Here is a 13,664-nt window from a genome sequence, read left to right as displayed (position 1 = left end):
AACAAAATTGTTGGGCCTTATTAATGAGAAATAAGAGGGAGATGAAGTCATTTCCTCTATCGTAGGTTTGTGTATGTCACGTACCTTTTTTTTTTTTTTTTTTTTTTTGTTTAGAGAAGGTTTTGATTCATTTGTGCTAAATTCTTGGAGTAAATTTAAAGGGTATGGTCCACCTGACTATTACCTAGCGGCGAAGCTTAAACATTTGAAACTCGAGCTCAAAAAATGGAGGAAGTTAAATATCCCTAAGGAAGAAGCTGAGCTTAAACAGCTCAAAGTCAGAATCGACAATCTAGATACCATGGCTGAAACCATTTCCTATATTCCATCTCACTATATATGGGTAGAATATTTACAATAAGGGTCCTACACTATTACAAAAAAAATAATATATATATATATATATATATATATATATATATATATATATATATATATATATATATACACTAGCCGTTTACCCGCGCCAAACGACGGATGCAAATAATTTGTTTTAGCAATTCATTTCTTTTCGGCGAACGATGATTAGTTTCAATTCAACATTATTTGCATTAGGAAACATGTTATACTAATAATAAGTGAGAATGTATTGGCAAGTATCACTAAGCATTAGTTTCAATTTAGCTATTCGTTTTTTTTTTCGACGGACAATGTATTCGTGGCTTCAATTTTAAGATGACTCATCGCTTAAAAAATCCTCCGAAATAATTTTTTATTATCTTATAAGTTTTGATAATTTACTTTCACCTTTCTAATAATATATTAAATCTTTTTTACTTGTTTATTAAGAAGCTAACTTCAACAATTTACATATGATGACATTATACACTTACAACATTTCATCTCTTGTCTAGAGACTCATTTATAACCAAATTAGTATGTGCATACACCATAGGAGAAGCATAAAATCCCATCAACAGACTCATTTATAACCAAATTAGTATGTGCATACACCATAGGAGAAGCATAAAATCCCATCAACGTCCATGGCTCTTGATCATCTAAATTATAACAAATAAAACAAATTTTTTTTTTGAAAAATCTGTTCATAATCTTAGCGAAAAACTGAAAACCAAGACTTTCAAACTCTTCAAAACGTACCAGCATCAACAACAGTATCCTGTTGAGAAAGGAAAAAGAACTCCAACACTTAGGAACAAAAATACTTAAGATAGAAAAGGAAAAACTAAAAAAAAAACTCATTACATCATCAACCTTAAACCTAAAAAAAACATGAAAAAATTATTTGTATAAAAGCCATTGGTATATATTTCTTTTTCATTTCAGCCATTAGTCACCTACAAAACCCGGTCAGCAAGTTTGATTTGCTTACATGAGCAATTTTTTATGATGTGGCATCTGATGTCTACATAAGCATGTGTTATACTTATGGACACTTAAAAACAATAGTTTTTGACACTTTTACACATGTATGTAGCCATTTCACTTGCCATGTCAAATGCCAACTCATTGAAAAATGTCCAACCGAGAAATCGAACCTGGTAGCTGCTTTTTTAGGTCAAAAATGGCGGAAATGAAGAGAAAAAGTGAATAAATATATTTTATGCAAATAAAAAATTCATAATGACTTTTAAGGTAAAAGACTGATAATGTGTAATTTTCCCTAAAACCTTAAAATCTTGTATATTAATAAGTATTAAGATGATTACTCACCAAATGAGAACCGATTAGAAGAGCCCTGTTGCTAGCATTTGGTGGTTGAACTCTACCATGCACATTCCCCAATCCATCCACCCACCTGGAAATGGAAATAGAAATTAGTATTTAGTAGAGATGTTTCTCAAAATATTAGGACCCCAAAAAGAAGAAGGTGGGACAGGGAGTTGCTATCTGTGCAAAAGAGGTAAATGACCTCCTCGTCCACATCACCGAAAGTAGCCCTAAAAAGCTTGTCAAGTCTCGTGTAGCAAGTAATATGAAGAATAATGAGTCAACAGAATCTCTCACGTTGTCAAACCAGCATCCTCCATCCACGTTCTGAAAAGATTCCCATTCCTGATGGAAGCTGCGCTCAAAAAAGTCCTCTCGAGATAGCCATGGCCATCACTTACCTAATATTCAATGCGAAAATGGTTCATCAGTAAATATGAATCTTATGAGCCCATCAAAACTATCATCTCTTTTCAAGTATCCAAGTAATCATTTTTTTTTGTAAAAAGAAAGAGAAAAGACAATCAGGTCTTTATAAAAGATGTAATTTCTTCATATATAATGCCAACAACAAACAGTGGCGGAACCATAAATTTTTGCAAGGGGCAGCACAAAAAACATTACGATAAAAGATAGTAATATAAAAAAAATTTAATTACGATTTCATTAGAAATAAATAATTAGCGCAAAAGTCTTACACAATTACATTTTAAAGTTGACCTCTACGATCACTAATTTTCCGAAAGCGCTCTATCACGCGTTCGATCTTAACATCCATAAATGCTTCTTTTTCTACACTACAAATCAAAACATCATTCAAAAAATAATCACCCATTTTATTACACAAGTCGGTCTTCAAGAGTTTCATTGTGGAAAAATATCATTCAATGGTTGCAGTTGCGAAGGGTAAAACCAACGTCAACTTTAATAACCTACAAAACCAAAGGAAAAGAACGATGTTTTATGGTTTCCATCATCAAACGAGAAAGGTCCACAATGTCCTTCAAATTAGCAATCAGTGGCGGAGCCATGATCAAAGTAAAAGGGTATCCAAATTTTTTTTTGGGTAACCCAATTTTTTTTCCGGGGTACTTGGGCTTCCCGGTTCGGTTGCGGTTTTAAACCCAAATCTTAATCCAATTCTTAGCTAACCTCAAGTCTTGTTATATAAACATGAAGTTGAAGTATATTTTGATACTTGAATCGATGTGACTAAAAGTGCATATCAAATAAAGCATGAGCATAATAGGTTTATATAATAGAAAAAAAATGGTTGAGTTTACATGTGTTTAGCGATGTGGGATAGAATAGCTGGGAAAATAAAACAAAAGTAAACAAAGGATATGTAAGAAGCGAGAATTAATCCTGAGACCTTTGCTTCAATAAGCCAGCGTCTTAACCAGCAAACCAACTATTTGTTTGTGTTTATAAGTTGAGGGATGCGTATATATACACTATACCGAATTTTTTTTAGGGATACGTAAACAAAAATTACACTACCGAAAAAAATTTGAGGGGTATCCCGGGCTACCCCGGGATCCCCTTGGATCCGCCCCTGTTAGCAAATCTCTCATCATCAATCAAAGAGTGATAATAGGTTTTAATTTGAACAAATAAATTAAACTAAATCATACAAAATTAAAGAATAAAGATAGGAAATTATATATTACTTGTTTCATGACTTGGTGACTTTTTGAGAGAGCAAGTGAAGCAGGAACAGTAGGCGAGACAGTAGGTAAGTGACGATCAGTGTATCATATGAACCAAAGAAAATATTGATTTCTTTTTTTTCCTCATTCCGTAGTATATTGATTACTACAATTAACCAATTACACAAAACCATATGCCGTCGTTTACATTGAATTAATGGGCTAATTAAATTACTTATTAATGGGCTCACTATTAGACATTTATTTTTAATGTAATTGGATATTTGTGTTGGATCTTAAACTAGGATTATATATCATATTTATTCGGGTTGCATTATGCATATAAAAAATTGCCATTTCTAGGAATTAATTAAGGGGTAGCACGTGCTACCCCTACCAACTAATTCATTCCGCCACTGACAACAAACCTCATGACTCTATTGACACAACACATTTTCTTAAAGTGGGAGGTAAGTTCACACAGCAACAACGCCCTTCCCTGTGCCCACCAACCGTTTAGGGCTTTTGATCATCACTCCTAAACGATAATTGAGTGGATTTTAGTAGGGGTGAAATTAGTACTGTAATAATTCATTTTTCTCTAAACCATGTACCGTACCAACTATAATTGGTATAAAAAATTTCTACCGGTACCGTACCAAGTATACTTGGTACCAATTTATTTGGCTACCAACATGTTTGGTTGGTACAAATTGGTAATGGTATATACCAACTTATTTTAATTTTCTATTGTAACATTTAAAAATAAGCAAAGACATCGGGATTTTGATGTTTAGTATAGAAATTAGTTATGTAGTTCTTTTTGTTTACAAAAGAATTCTACTAAAATAAAGACATCAGGATTTTAATGTTTAGTATAGAAATTAGTTACGTAGTTCTTTTTGTTTACAAAAGAATTATACTAAAGTAACGCTAAAGTAACGTTTTAATTTTGTGTTTTAACGTGGTAATAACTATCGACTAATACAATCAAATGACTAATATAATGTTATTAAAACTGTAAATACTAAACACAATTAATAGTTGAAATATACGATTTCATTTATATATATATATATATATATATATATATATATATATATATATATATATATATATATATATATATATATATATATATAATTGGTTGGTACGGTATTACCATGGTATTCAAATTTTTGTACCATTACCGTACCAACATTGATCAATTGGTACGGTACTACCAACCAAACATGTTGGCTACCAAATATATTGGCTACCAAGTTTATTGGTTCGGTTATTAACATGTTGGTTGGTTTTCCGTAGTACGATTTTGCCAGCCCTAGATTTTAGATAAACAAAACTTTAATGAAAAAAAAACATTTTGCTACTCGAATAACATTATCATCATGTTCAATTCAAATTTTTTTTCTTTACCAATCAAATGAAAATAATGGATTGATGGATGAAGTTAATAAGGGATACCATTATGTTTAGAGAAAATGTGTAAAAAATGTCACCCTAAATAGTAATTTCTACAATTCAAAGTTAAAAAAAAAAAAGAAGATAAGTTTTACTAATCTATTATTTGAAAAGTTTGAATTTTCAAATAAAAACAATTTAAATTTTTATTTGTCATAGAAAATCATTTTCCAATTTGATTATTGTCTATCAATTGCCTATCCATCAATTTGATTTTGTTGATTAAGTTTTACTAATCTATTAAATTTGTTTCAGTTGCTCATCCATAAAATATATGAGATCAACACCTTATGGCACAACAATTTGAAACACTGACCTGGACAAACATTGACATGAACAGAAGCACCTGCATTTTGACAACTAAAAAAATAGAAATTGGGTCCGGTGAAACTTAATTTAGGGAAATTCTTAGTAGTTGGGTGATATATATTTAGAGAGTATTGTTTCAAATACACTACATAACTAATAAACATCTCCAACCTTATTATCACTTAATGTAGCATCTTTATGGGGCTGTGTTATATGACATCTTATTTTTATTTTAATTCAATATTTTTTAGTTAGGTATTGTAATATAATTTTAAACATTTTATATATCTACAATAGTTAATACATATTTCTCAACTTATAAATTTTATTAAAAAATATTTATCAAACAGCGTAGGGGTATATTTAAGCTAAGAATTGTTGCTCACTATGATCGCCATCTTTTTGTAATTGAAAAAAAAAATAAAAAAAAATTGACAAAGATTACCATTAATTAGAATTATTTCTAATGATAGATCTCCGCCTTTCTAATGGTCAATATTTTTTTAATATCATTTAAAAAAACCTGTGGATGTATTCACAAACAGATGATACTCAATCCATAATTTGTTTGGTATTAAATTCCAATAAGATAGGTATATGTTAAAAATATATATATAATCCCAATTAATTGATAAGATGTTTAAGGGTAGTGAAAGTGTTCTTTGGCTTAGTTGTAGATCTAAATATTGGAAAGGTCTGTGAAGTAGTGTGTAAAACCTCTGGGGTAAGACTTTATTTATATTTAGTCCACCAACATCGTTAGCGGGGCTCTGATTGTTATTGCTTGCTGTTAAAAAAAATATTGAAGATTACCAGGTAATTTCTCAGGATGAGTATAACAAATCCCAGTTTTGCCTTCAATCGTTGGAATGAATTCATCAATAAGGGGGTGAAGCTCATTTGTGTCACACCCAATCTTAGCCTTCAAATGCTCAATAATTTCTTGATCTTTCGGGTCAAACTTCACTTCGGCTGGTAATCCAGGCAAATCTGGAATCAGCCCCTTATCATTGCCGAACTACCATCAATTATCAGTTCAGAATCTATCTAAAAGACAAATAAAATTTACACCAACAGAATAATAAAAAAAGTAGTTCACATGATATACCTTAGCCTCAATTGGATCGTATGTCCACAAGAAGGGCAAGAACTTGTGATGATATTGGGTCTGAATCAACTTCATAACTTGACAGCAATTTCCTCTATATACACACAACACAAACACTTTTCTCTTTAACTTCCTATTTAATATAAATCATAATAATGAGGATTTGAAGGAAGCTTACATGACCCTCAAAATCAGGACTTGTCAACTTGATAGAGAGGTTTTTCATTAGCAACAACATTGTTTCAACATCAATGGAGTCCATCTTTTTGAGCCTATGTAAGTTTCCAACTGTATTTGGGTCAAACACACTGCCAATGAACCCGTATACTTGAGCAAAGTCAGGCAATACTGCACCAATTACAAAATTTTGGATAAAAAAGCATTCAGAATACTCATGATAAAAGCAAGAAAATAAAGACAGGATTTTTTGTTTGAGAAGTTAGAATTAAAAGATTATGAGGTACCTAAAATCTTAATTGTTACACTTGTGGTGCTCTTTTGCCTTTGCAAGTTCCACCAAAGTAACTTCATATAACCATTAATATCCCTGTTACCAAAAAAAATAATAAACAGATAACTCAGTTAGGCAATACATCAAACACCTTATGTGCAATTCTTCATATAATAATCAATTTCTCAGTACACATCCATTAGGTGTTTCTGTTTAGATAAAAACGCAGAGAAGGGTGGCGAAGGCAGCCACAACCAAAACCCTAAGTCAACGATTAAGAGATAAAATAAGAAAAATTGGAGGGTTAAACTTTAAGGTTCATACGGGATAGTACTGGAGAGAAGGGAGCAGGTGGTGGTTGTTCAATGGCGGTGAATGTTGTGGTGTCTCCTGTGAATGTTGGTGACTATGGTGTGATTTCAAAATCTGCTAAATGGGTGATGTTGAAAATCGAACATTTCTTCGGGTGGTGCTGAAAATCGAAAATGGCGGTCATCGGTGTCTAAATTTCAATCTAGCTCCATGAAATAAACACACACAAACACACACAGATACAAAGTTAGAGAGAGATAGTGATGAATGAAGCCCTAAATAATGTCGCACAACGTCCTTAAATCGTTAAAGAAAACTCGATAATCAACTTGAAATTGTGAAGAAAAACAAAGAAATCATGAATTTGTGAAGAAAAAACTTACCTAGCTTGTAGGAGATACTGGTGGAGGAGGCAAATGTGGATACGGGAACCATAAATGGAATAGGAGGGATATGGATTAGGGCTCTTATCAGAGAGTTCGAGAGAAGAGATGGCGAAGGGTTCTTCCACAGGCAATACCTATTAATCGACTGAGATAAGAGATCGATATATAGAGAGACAGAAGAGAGAAATTAGAGAGACAGAATAAATTGAATTGAGCAATTAGAGAGATAGAAGAGATTTGGGAGAAACGATGATTGATGGTATGTAGATGAAATTAGGGTTTTCCACGTTAGGTATAGGGAGAAGGTACTACAGTCAGTTACAATCAAAGGAGGCACACCTTTTCATTATGCTTAAAAGGATTGTACATGATGTTATAATAGGTATACCTCTTAATTTTTAAGAAATTGGCAATATCCTTAATAATATAGTAAAGATAAAGATATATATATATATATATATATATATATATATATATATATATATATATATATATATATATAATACAACTTAACAATTTATATATACCGAGTGATACGACACATTTATATCGTTAGTAAAAATTAATACATAAAATCATAAATATAATTGGTTATATTTAGCAAAATTGTTATAAAACTAAAATTATATAATATTAAAAACTTATTTGTTAAACTGTACCAAAATCGTCTGAACCACACAACACTGCATGATGCGGTTTAGAACTTTGCAGTGCAGTTTGTGGTTTTCGAAAATCTCAAACTGTTCATGCGGTGCAGTTCACGGTTTTGATTTTAAACAACACCGTGCACACCCATAGTATATATATAATTAAACTTGTTGGACCATGGGTCTTATGAACGTGAGGTATTATAGAGCACTAAAAACGCTACTATAATGTGTGATCCGGGTATGGATCTCCTTGAGTAGTTGGAAAACCTTTTGCACTAAGTTTGTGGAGCTTGTTTCAAAGTATATAAGGACTTCTTTAAGATGCATATAAAATCCGACCTTGATGGATCCCAAAACCCTATTGGTTGATGCATGTGAACGGTCTCGTGAAAATGATTTACAAAATTGCATAAAATCATACAATTTGGATAACTATCACAAAAGTCACTACATTTTATTTTATCTTTTAAATTTTGACACCAAGAATTTGATGTCACCAAAAAATGTCATATTAACATGTCATGTTAGTTCCTATGTTACAATGTCACATCAGCTAGCAACCGGATGTCCAAGTAAATGGTCAACATTAGAATAAATTAGTAAAAAGAATGTCTTAATTGAGGCAAAAAAATAACGCAATATCAAATTGAATTATATATATATATATATATATATATATATATATATATATATATATATATATATATAATACTTTTATAAAATTTAAAATCAACAAATTAAGTCTTTTCGGCTATACTAATATTGGATAAATGATGTTAGTTTATTTGTTTTGTAAAAATTATGTAGTAATTTATTAAAAAACTAGTTTATAACCCGTGGAACCACGATTACAAAATTAATTAAACTTTTATAGTAAAAACGTAAAACTCAAAACTATTAATCAATTATTTTAAATAAATTATTAATTAAAAGATATTTTTTTAGTTATATAAAATTATAATCGTTGATTTAAATAAGTACGTGACCTTATAATCTGTATTAATTTTATTTTAATGTTATTTAGTTTAATGTAATTAGAGTGAAAAATTTAAATTTTAAAATTTGAAATGGATAATCAATAGATTGCATTTAACATGACATTAATTATGATTTCTAATAAGGTGACACATGACAAAATGACAATCAACATATTCTTTTATTAGAATAGGGATATATACGTAATACATTAAAAGAATAAAAATTAAACATAAAAATTAAATAAACATTGAAATTCAAATGTTTGAATAAATCATAATGAAAAATAAACGTCAAGTTTTAAGTTTTATATATTGTCATAAAGTTTTCGTTGACACCCCAAAATAAGTCGAACCTTAGGCTTAATTTTTAATTTATCTACTATATTTTTATATAAGTTTTGTAATAAATTATTGTGCTTATATTACCTATAGTATAGTATAATGATATGTAAAATTTTAAATATACACTATTATAACTTTATATATTGTAAAAGATTTTAACGAACAAGAAAAAAATGATTATATATTTAAACATCTTACCTAAGGTATCTTTTTATTCATAACAAATAATAATTAATTAATTGATTGAACAATTAAAAGATAATAACTTATTATTCAAAAATTTAAAGGTCAATAACTTTTTTTATTATTCATAAATTATACAATATAGATATTAATACAATTTTAAAAAAATATATAATAATAGACTTGAATTTATTTAAAAGTATTAAATAATTTGGTTGATTAGAGTTACTAAATTACTCTTTACAAATTTAGCCAAAAACAGAACACAATTTTAGCATCACCCTTTTTACATTCATGAGCATTATTGCAACTTTTGAAACCAAATCTAATCTAATGTGAAATATACTAAATATTAATAAAATACCTATATAAATTAGATTAAGCAACTAACTAACTAAAATAAAGAAATTTGGGTCAAATTCCATTCAAATCCACCCAAAATCACACCCAACACCAGTAGCCCAACAAACCAAACCCAAATTAAGGAACACGTCGATAACTAGCTCAATTTTATGTCAAATTAATCAAATTAATCAATTCTTACGGCAGCTTTACGTAGAAAACTATTTAATCCATCATTTGTCACAATAACTAATAAATGTTCTTTGATTATTTTGATTTATATTTTATACAAGATCTTAGTTGTCATTGCTTCAAAGGAAGTTGGTTTGGATTTTTGTGTGGATTAGGTGACACCATTAAGGCCATTTGTCATGTTGGGTTTGGATTGCTACAAAAGTGATATTTTATGTACATGTATCATGTATGTATGGGTGATTGAGTTTGTGGGTTGAATTGTTTGCTACCTTCCAAATCCGTTGAAACTTCATTCTGTGGATATATATTTTTTAAACAGTAAATATTTTTTTTTGTAAGTGGTTTATTTCATTATAAATAAGTTATTGTTTCTTTTATCGAAATCCAACTAATAGATGTTTTATTTTAGAATACTGAACGAAAGACTGTTAACAAAAGCAAATATGATGAACATTTCCAAAATTTGCTGTGAATCGTTCGTTATTGTAAACTGTAACGTTTTCATGCAATTTAATAAGGGAAAATGTCAAAGAAAACACAGATCTATCCAAATTTCTAACTATTTTATAAGAAAAAGTCAAAAAATTAAGAAATGAGCTATATAATCGTCATAATCGCAAGTAGGCCTTCATGAGCTGGGATTTCATAAAAACTACATAAAAAATCTATTTTTTCATTTAGACATGCCGAAATCACATATGGCATCGGCTATTTATGATTGTTTTTTCAGACCTTATCTGCGATTTCCTCTCCTCAATCTCATCTAGGATTTCTTATACTCAAATGAGATTGCACAAGTGTCTAATTGTGTAATGCAGAAGGTTATCCACTAATCATATAAGAGCTTGAGCAAAGGAAATTACAAATGGCAGATGGCATGTGATCTCGTCATGTCTAAATAGCGCAAATAATCAGAATTTTTTATACTTTTGACGAACTCATAACCCAATAACAAAGTCCTAGCTTGTGAAAGCACAAATGCAATTTCAAACATTCCATATTTTATATAATTTCGAGTAAATTACATGAATGGTCCTTATGGTTTAGGATAATTTGCACGTTTGGTTTATAACTTATTTTTTTAACTCGGAAGGTCTCTATTGTTTGTTTTTATTACGCGTTTGGTTCCTGTCTTACATAAAAAAACTATCTTGCCCTTGATTTTTCAATTTATTTAAATAAACACACCCCAACCTCATCCCCTCACCTTACCTTACCTACCCCACCATTTTTCTCTATTTAAATAATAGTTTTTTTAGGTAAAACAAAGATCAAGCACATAACAAAAACAAGCAGTAGGGAGCAAACGCGTAACAAAAACAACCAGTAGGGACTTTCCAAGTTAAAAAAATAAGTTAGGGACCAAACGCGCAAATTACACCAAACCATAGGTGACCATTCGTGTAATTTACTCTATAATTTCAAAAATATTTTATTTTTTGTTCAAAAAAGTTTGATGGTGCATAGTGATCCAATTTTTTATCTTTTTAGTGATTTTGGTCTTTATCAACTTGAAAAGACTATAATACCCCTTATATTCTTTTATATATATATTTTTATATTTATGCTAATGTTTTAATTATTTATAAATAAAAGAAGGGTCTCTCTCTCTCTCTCTCTCTCTCTCTCTCTCTCTCTCTCTCTCTCTCTCTCTCTCTCTCAGACCATTGGGTGTGGACATGTTATGGCTCGTTATTGCCAACGTGTCTGCACCTTCACGCCGTGATCACGGGGGGGGGGGGGGGGGGGGGGGGGAATACCCCCTAGCCATTATATGATGCTCCATGATGGTGGTAACGAGATGCAACGGGTGTTATTCCTATGTTTTTCTGTAATTTGTCTCATAATGACGTTATGAGCCTTGGAACACCACCCCTGAAAAAGTGTGGTGGAAAGATGAATAGGGTTTTATGCATGTGTGGCCTTTCAACATAGTTTTTTTTCATTGCCTCTCTCTCTCTCTCTCTCTCTCTCTCGAGTTTGTCTTTCATGAGTGAGCATGATTCAGGTTGGGTCGGTTTTGGGGTAAAGTCAATCTCAACCCGCGTATTTTGGGTTTTGGGTTTTAGAACCCAATGGTTCGGTTTCTCGGTTTCTAGGGTCGGTTTCCTGGTTTATGGGTTCAACCCATGGGTTCACGGGTTTTGGGTTTAAACCTGTTTTCCAAAAAATGTAAATAAACTATCAAATTAATTCAAAAAAAAATTTCAAGCCATTTAAAACAACCAAAAATACCAAAGTCAATTACATAGTTCAAATAAATATTAAAACTACCAACTTTGAAGCTCATAACCACAATCAAAGTAACATAGAAATAGTTGGGTTGGGTTGGATCGCGTCAGGTCGGGTCCTGTTCAGATCGATTTCAAAATCGTTGGGTTGGGTCTGTTTTGACAAGGTAAACCCAACCCAAATCGAAAAATTCAGTTTTTAAAATTTTAAACTCAAACCCGACGGTTTGGTTTGGGTTCAGTTTCAGTTTCTCGGTTTTAGTTTTGTCGGTTTTGGGTATCCAGTTTCGGTTTTGCTCGCCCTTAATGAACACTCAAGAACATATTCATGAACACAAACATGCATAGTTAAGAACATATACATCTTCATAAGCACATACACACATTCGATTTTATGGTTTTTTTTCCAAAACACACACACTTATGAACATATATACTCAATAACACACACACACACACTCAAGAACATACCACCCCTACTGGCTGCCACTATGATGGGATGCCAAATCCACCAAGCAAATTACACCCTTTGTTTGCAAATAAAACGTAATATAATGGTAAAAAAGGGGTATCGATCCTCGGGGAAATGGTTCTATTCAATCACCAATGCAATCTAAAAGAACTATTGTAAATAAACTAACTAACTATAATTAAACTAAAAAAGGGGGGTGTTATGATTGCTTGGAAACTAAAAGACTTGAATAACTAAAAACTTGCAATTAAGCAAGATAGTGAGATGCTTAAATGTTGGGAACAATTGGTTAACCAAGGCAATTCAACACAATGAACATTTGTGTGCTTATCATTAGGATTCAACATGAAGCTTATCATTCATCCCAAATTGGTTATAGCAATCATGAAGCATGATATGCAAAGATTCCTCTTAGGTAGTATGGAGGTTGGGGAAGCCCACAACACACCTTCTTAATCAAGATCAAGGGTTTAATTGAAGCAATTGAACCCAAGAAGTTAATTAGCCTTAAGAAAGAAGGAATCCCCAATTCCTAGAGGATGTCAATGCTTACACATCCATAAAGGAGCTATGATTCATAAACTAGAGATGATTTTTACCATCATAAAGCCCTTGTTCTAAGTTAATTCAATGATTCAATGCAAAACCAAAGAAATAAACTAACAATAGCTCATTCAAGTGCCAAGCTCATGATCAAAGCATTAAACAAGCATAAGAAATATGATCTAGAACCATAAACATAAGATAATTGATAATCTAGCATGAATCCTTCAAAAACCCACAAACATTCAAAGGTTTTAACCAAAGTTAACCAATATAAAGAGTTTAGCCACTCATAGCAATAGAACAACAATCACAAAAGTCTAATTGCATAAAGAAACTACCAAATAACTTGGAAAGATGAAGAGAAATGAGTTTTTGAGCT

The 13,664-nt window shown here is 31.1% G+C and overlaps 1 long non-coding RNA gene across 1 annotated transcript; it reads right to left on the bottom strand.

The window, feature by feature from the left end:
- Positions 1-1,056: 1,056 nt before the first annotated feature.
- On the bottom strand, positions 1,057-2,050 carry LOC145108684 (uncharacterized). The gene is made up of 3 exons (XR_013708474.1): positions 1,969-2,050; positions 1,675-1,759; positions 1,057-1,120 (listed from the first exon to the last, which is right to left on the bottom strand). It is a non-coding gene; the product is annotated as an uncharacterized LOC145108684 (long non-coding RNA).
- Between the last annotated feature and the right edge of the window lie 11,614 nt (positions 2,051-13,664).

Source organism: Lactuca virosa, chromosome 4 (assembly GCF_052849685.1).
Source record: "Lactuca virosa cultivar CGN04683 chromosome 4, Lactuca_virosa_CGN04683_v6, whole genome shotgun sequence".
NCBI classification, from domain to species: domain Eukaryota; kingdom Viridiplantae; phylum Streptophyta; class Magnoliopsida; order Asterales; family Asteraceae; genus Lactuca; species Lactuca virosa.
This window is presented reverse-complemented; position numbering and strand designations above follow the sequence as displayed.